The following is a 7,731-nucleotide window of genomic DNA, read 5'->3' on the forward strand; positions in this document are numbered from 1 at the left end:
TGAGAACTGCACCCACATGATCCAATCATCTCCTCCCAGGCCCCACCTCCAACACTGGGGATTACAATTCAACATGAGATTTGAGTGGAGACACAGATTAAAACCATGTGATTCCACCCCTAGCACCTCCAAAATCTCATGTCCTTCTCACATTGCAAAATACAGTCATGCCTTCCCAACAGTCCCTCAAAGTCTTGACTTATTCTAGCATTAACTCAAAAGTCCAAAGTCCAAAGTCTTATCTAAGGCAAGGTTAGTTCCTTCCACCTATAAGCCTGTAAAATCAAAAACAAGTTAGCTACATCCAACATACAATGGGGGTATAGGCATTGGGTATACATTGCCATTCCAAAAGGGAGAAATCAGCCAAAAGAAAGGGGCTATAGGCCCCCAGCAAGTCCAAAACCAAGCAGAACATTTATTAAATCTTAAAGCTCCAAAATAATCCCTTTTGACTCTATGTCTCACATCTAGGGCATATTGATGCAAAGAGGGGGCTCCCAAGGCCTTGGGCAGCTCTAACCCTGTGTCTTTGCAGGATCCAGTTCCAGTGGCTGCTCTCAAAGACTGATGTTGAGTGTCTGCAGTTTTTCCAGGCACAGGGTGCAAGCTGCTGGGGGATCTACCATTCTGGGATCTGGAGAATAGTGGCCTCTTTCTCACAGGTCCACTAGGCAGTGCCCCAGTGGGGACTCTGTGTAGGGGCTCCAACCCCACATTTCCCCTCTGGACTGCACTAATAGAGGTTCTCCATGAGGGCTCTGCCCCTGCAGCAGGCTTCTGCTTGGACATCCAGGCATTTCCATCCATCTTCTCAAATCTAGGTAGAGGCTTCCAAGCCTCAACTCTTCTTACATTCTACACACCTGCAGGCTTAATGCCACATGAAAGCAGCCAAGACTTATGGCTTATATCTTCTGAAGAAGTGGTCCAAGCTATATGTGGGCCCCTTTGAGCCACAGCTGGAGCTGGAGCAGCTGGAATGCAGAAAGCAGTGTCTAGAGGTGGCGCAGGGCAGTGGGGTCCTGGCTCTGGCCCACAAAACCATTGTCTTCCTAAGCCTCTGGGTCTGTGATGGGAGGGGCTACTGTGAAGCTCTCTGAAATGTCTTAGAGGACTTTTCCCTATTGTCTTGCATATTAGCACTTGCCTTCCTTTTAGTTACACAAATTTATGCAGCTTGCTTGAATTCCTCTTCTGAAAATGGGCTTTCCTTTTCTACCAGATGACTAAGCTGCAAATTTTCTAAACTTTTAGACTCTGCTTCCCCTTTAAATATAAGTTTCAATTTCATGTCATTTCTTTGCTCATGCATATGAGCTTAGGCTGTTAGAAGCAGCCAGGCCACATCTTAAATACTTTGCTACTTAGAAATTTCTTGTGCCAGATACCCTAAATCATTATTCTTAAGTTTAAAGTTTCACAGATCCCTAGAACAGAAGCACAAGTTCTTTGCTAAAGCATAACCAAAGTGAGCTTTGTTCCACTTCCCAATAAGTTCCTCATTTCCATCTGAGACCTCCTTAGCCTGGACTTCATTGTCTATATCACTATCAGCATTTTGATCACAATTTAACCAGTCTCTAGGAAGTTTCAAATTTCCCTTCATCTTCCTTTCTTCTTCTGAGCCCTCCACAGTCTTACAACCTCTGCCTGTTACCCAATTCCAAAGCTGCTTCCACATTTTCAGGTATCTTTATAGCAATGCCCCACTTCTCAGTACCAATTTTCTGTATTAGTTCATTATTGCACTGCTATAAAGAAGTATCTGAGACTACATAACTTATAAAGAAAATAAGTTTAATTGGCTCACAGTTTTGTACAGTGTACAGGAAGCATATTGGCTTCTGCTTATGGGGAGGCCTTGGTAAGCTCTTAATCATAGAAAAAGGCAAAGGGGGAGTGAGGCACTTCTTACATGGCAGGAGCAGAACTCTGGGGGGTGGGGGGAAGTGCTACACACTTTCAAACAACCAGATCTTGCAATAACTCACTCACTATCACAAGAAGAGCACCAAGAGGATGGTGCTAAACCATTAATGAGAAATACAACCACATAATCTAATCACTTCTCACCAAGCCTCACCTCCAACACTGGGGATTACAATTTGACATGAGATTTGGGTGAGAACAGAGATTTAACCATATCACCACTTCACAGGTAATGTATCTTATAATAAAATAATTTAAATTATTTCCTCCCATCCTTTGTATCATGGCTGTCATTCATGTTACTTGTATATAAGCAAACTTAAGCATATATATTTTATATATAATATATAGAGAAATGTATATATAATCAAATAAATTTTTTCTATTATTATTTTGAGCAAACTATTATCTGTTAGGTCAATTGGGAACACAAAAAAATAAAGTTTTATTTTACCCTAACTTATTCTTTCTTTGATGTTCTTCCTATCTTTATGTAGATTTGAGTTTCTGACCTATAATATTTTCCTTCTCTCTAAAGAACTCCTTTTAACATTTTTTGTTAAAACAGACCTATTTTGATTTCTGATGATTTCTCTGTTTGCCTGAGAAAGAATTTATTTCTAATTCACTTTTAAAGGATAATTTTAAAGGATACAGAATTCTAGCTTGGTAAGTTTTTTTTTTTTCTTCTCAAGATTTTAAATATTTTGCTCCAGTCTATTCCTGCTTACATGGTTTCTGACAAGTCGGATATAATTCTTATCTTTGCTCCTCTATAGGTAACATTTTTTTCCTCTGGTTTCTTTCAGAATGTTTTGTTTATCTTTGATTTTCTAAAAGATGAAATGATATGCCTATATATAGCTTTTTAAATATTTATCTTGTGTTCTCTGAGCTTCCTGGGTCTGTGGTTTGGTGTCTGTTATTAATTTGAGAAATTCCTTATTGTTATTGCCTCAAATATTTCTTCTGTTCTTTACTCTCTTTCTCTTCTCATATTCCCATTTTGCTTATGTTATACTTTTTATAGGTGACCCACAGTTTTTAGATATCTGTTCTTTTCAAAATCTTCTTTCTCTTTGCTTTCCTGTTAGGTGTTTCCATGCCATATGTCCAAGCTCAATACTCTTTCTCAGCCATGTCCATTCTACCAATGAGCATGAAAAGCATTCTTCATGTCTGTTAGTGTTTTTGCTCTCTAGCATTGCTTTTTTATTCTTAGAATTTTCATCTGTCTGCTTGCATTGTCCATCTGTTTTTGCATGCTATCTACTTTATCCATCTGAGCCCTTAGCATATTAATTATAGTTGTTTCAAAGTATTGGTCTGATAGTTCCAATATCCCTACCATATCTTAGTCTGGTTCTGATGCTTGCTGTCTCCTCAAACTGTGTTTTTTTGCCTTTTAGTATGCCTTGTAATTTTTCCTTGATGGCTGGATATGAGGTGCTGGGGAATAGACTTGCCTTTAGTAATGTAGTGAGAAGGTATAGGGATGGGAAAGCATTCTATAGGACTAAGATTTGTCCTCAGTCTTTTAGTAAGCCTTTGAACTGGGAATTTCAGAAGTGCTTCTCAGTTTACTCTCTCACAAAGTGAAACAGGATGAATACAGGAGGCAGGAATTGGATATTTCTCTTCCGCCAGGTCACTTAAGTGCTGATAAAACTGTAACAGCTTACACTATAGTAAAACAGTTTCTCTTGAGGGCAGACCTGTTAGGAAGAGCAGAATGCTTTGGTCTATTTGAGAGCATTGGTTTCTTTTCTCCTCTCCCTGCCAGAAGCACATGGAATTTTTCTCCAATATTCATTGTGATAATTTAGTTGAACTCCTAGGGGTAAAACTCACAAAAGTGGGGGGATCTCCCTATGACTGGTTTCCCTGGGAGTTTTTAATGCTCACACTTGTCCTATTGTAGGAACCACTCAGGTCTCATACTCAGGCACTGGTTGGTTCTAATGGAGGTTTCTTCTTAGGGGTTTCTGCTATGGTGAATTATGATTTTTTTTTATATTGGTCCATCTCTCTAATTTGGGGGGCAGCAGATTTTCCTTCTCACCTCACTTTTCTGAAAGATCTAAGAAGAGTTATTGATTTTTCAGTTTGTTCAGGTTTTTGCTTGTTAGGAGAAAGTGACAACTTTCAAGCCCCTTACATATGAGACCAGAAACCAAAACTTGGAAATTTGTTTTTGGAGTAGTGAAAATTCTCTGGAGCTAGATAGGGATGATGATTTAACAACTCTGTTAATATTCTAAAAACTACTGAATTGTATACTTTTAAAAAGTGAATGTATGTCACTTTTTAGTATGTCAATTGTATCTCAATAATAGAATCATACAACAGATTAGCCTGAAATACAAATAACCTTTACGGTTTTCATTCCCGATGACAAAACAAAAAGATGCTCGAGAAATGCTATTTACAACAAAAGTAGTCCTATAATAAAATGTATTTAAATGCTATGTCACAAAGCACAGACCACAATATAATGCTGTTAGGTGACAGGGCTGTAGTGTCATTTTATCAATTACTTTGCTTCAGTATGTTTTTTGACTTGAATAAAATAGTGTTCACCATTAGTCAACAATTTTAACTGATAGCCCTTTTTGTTACCTCCCAGACAATAATCAAGATTTAGAAGTCAGATAGGCAGCAGTGTTTGTTCTAAAACTGAATTCATAGATGTTTTTCTAGTCTGTGGGCTAGAATATGGGACCATGTAGAGTAATATTCTAGACTCCAAAGGAAAGAGCATTGATCAAAACTAGTCAGGTTTCAAAGCCCCAGCCATTTACTGGGAAAATGCTCCCAGAAGATGACTCTGACATTGACTAGGAAACTAGAAAAATAAGGATTGTGTAAACCAAAACGACAGAGGAAATGAAGACCTGCAGCTTTGCAGTGATAATTTTTGGATGGAACAGATTTGTGTCTCAATTCTGCAACTGTGTCTAAACCACCATGATTAGAAGTTTGTCTTAGATCTCAGAGGGTGACCTTAAAAATACCTTTTATTTTTTTGAAATTATTAAGGCTCAGAACAGACCTGGACTGCAGATGGGGTCATATGTGGATCCAGTAATGGAAAGATACGAGACACAGAGGTTGAGGAATTCAGGCAGAGGCTGGCGTGCGGGGAAGATTTTTAGTGTGTGCTGGTTAAAAACTTATCGTCCTATTAAGACTCAGGAACCAAACTGCCTGGATTTGAATCCTAGTTCTATCATTTACTAGCTGAGTGACACTGGGCAATTCATGCTGAATTTCCTTATCTGTGAAATGAGAGAAACAAAAGTACTACTTCATAGGGTAGTTTATGATAAGCACTACATATGTAATAGCTTTGATAAGAGATCAAGAAGTGAATAGCAATGAAAATAAACTCACTGTAGAATTATATAGGAGATATATCTATATATACAAATATATACATTCTTAGCCATATAATGTGTGGCATGTGCACACACATTTACACAAAAATATATTAATAAACGAATCATTAAATAAATACAATTTGAGAAATCTTACTAATTTGCCCTGGTAAGTCATGTTCTCATTCTCACTAGCTGCTCTCGCCTGCTCAGACACTTAAGTCCAAAATGTTGTTTGATGGATCACGGAGATAAGTAGACAAAGAAAATATGGAGACTATCAAAGAATTCAAGACTCATTGAGAAACTACCTTAATTCCAGCACAATCCTTGATTGCTGAGGAAAGCAACCCTGGCTGTGATGAAACACCTAGCAGTGCCCATAAACTCTGAACTGCGGTAATGACACAAGGCCAGACACATTCCTGAAGCCCCAGCTTAAACTGCCTCTTTCCACCATTATTATTGCGTGTAGATATTTAAATTGTCAAAGTCTCTATTTGACTGTCAAAATTGGAAATTACAGTATGTATTTATATTTTCTTGAGAATTTGTGGAATAAATTTCAGTGTAATATGTACTTATATTTTCTTGGAATATGTAAAATAAAATAAGAGAATAAAGTTAACAGTACAGAAATAAAATTAATGTGAATAATGAAATTGTATTTTTAAGCAGAATTGTTTAATTCAGAAAGGGAGATAGTGGGTACATATAATCAAAATGACCATTTTCTCTCAACTCTTCTACTTCACTCCATTCCTTCTGCAGCTGAAAATCAGAAAGAAGGTGGATGGCAGTGTTACACCCTAAGATTGTAACTTGTAAAGAGAGAAGAAGATTATTTTCTAAACTGTTGCAGGTATAGTTCAGTCATTAGTTTAGTAGCACTGGACAGGCCTGGGTTTGATTCCTGCTTTACCTATTATTCAATGTGTGCCTCATACAGATATTTCAACTGGAGCTTCAGTCTCTTCTTATGTGAAGTGGCAGTAACATTAGTCCTCACAGGTACTTAAGTACTTGACACAGTACTTGGCACATACTAGTTTAAATATTCTAGCTATTATCAATTTACTTAAAATTCATATAAGCCACATTATCATTATATTTTCTACTAACTTAATTTTTTTTGTTCTTGGGTTTAAGAAAACCCAGTGGTTCGTTCCATAGTCCATGTTTAATATGGCCATTTTTTTCTTCTTGAACTCCAATGCATCTGTTGCTGACCCTTGACTTTACCAGTAGCTCATCAATATATTTGGACAAAAGAAGAATTTGATGTCTGGTTCAGTATTTATGTAAAGTCAAGGAGTCGGCAGCATATACAGCTGAATGAGAATTCTAGAAATGGCCTTTTCAGCAAATGTATGACAAAGAAGCACTTACTTATTAAGACTCTTCCCAAGTAACAACTTGTTTCCATATTACCTAGTCAGAGAAAGAAATTCCCATTTGTCCCCAAAAGCAGAAAAAACATCAAGTAGTTCAAAAATTCAGGCTTGAGTAAGGAAAAATTATGATGTTTTCCAGTAAGTATTAAAAGATAATTTTAGAATTTTATTTTATTTTTGAGATGGAGTCTCACTCTATTGCCCAGGCTGGAGCACAGTGGCATGATCTCAGCTCACCACAACCTCTGCCTCAGCCTCCCGAGTAGGTGGGACTACAGGCACACACCACTACACCCAGCCAATTTTTGTATTTTTAGTAGAGACAGGGTTTCACCATATTGGCCAGGGTGGTCTCGAACCCCTGACCTCGTGATCCACCTGTCTTGGACTCCCAAAGTGCTGGGATTACAGGTGTGAGCCACTGTGCCCAGCCGAATTTTTTTTTAAATTTAATTTGGTTAACTAAAGGACATTCTTAGGCTATAATTTTATTTCGTATTACCATTCAATGCAAAAAGTGTGATATTTGTTTGAGTTACAGGACTGATAATGCAAATTTCTAAAATCTAAAATGCCTTTTTGCTCAGTTTAGAAATGAAAATAATACAATAAAAGAGAAAACATCTTCTTGGTAAAGAATAACTTAGGAGGAAGGATCCAAGAACACTGCAGGACGTGATTTCAATAAGATTATCAACGAGAAGGAAGGAAACTTGGTCATTAATCATTTGTTTTGGAAATATATTTTGAAAATGCTTCTAAGTATTTGCACTGTGCTATATGCACTGGGGACAGTCATGTTAAACAATTCTTGCCTTAAAGAAGCTTATGATCTAGCAAGAGAGGGAGACTGAGCCATTAATAGCTATACTACATCAATGGTTATAACCATTGATGGCTATACCACAGCCATCAATGTTATATCACATCAGTGGTTATGTTTCATTAGCAAGCAGATACAGGATGCTTTGGGAACATCATGGGAGGGAAGTCATGGGATGAGAAAAAATGAAACTGAAAGAGACTCC

The sequence above is a fragment of the Pongo pygmaeus genome, chromosome 3, assembly GCF_028885625.2.
Source record: "Pongo pygmaeus isolate AG05252 chromosome 3, NHGRI_mPonPyg2-v2.0_pri, whole genome shotgun sequence".
NCBI classification, from domain to species: domain Eukaryota; kingdom Metazoa; phylum Chordata; class Mammalia; order Primates; family Hominidae; genus Pongo; species Pongo pygmaeus.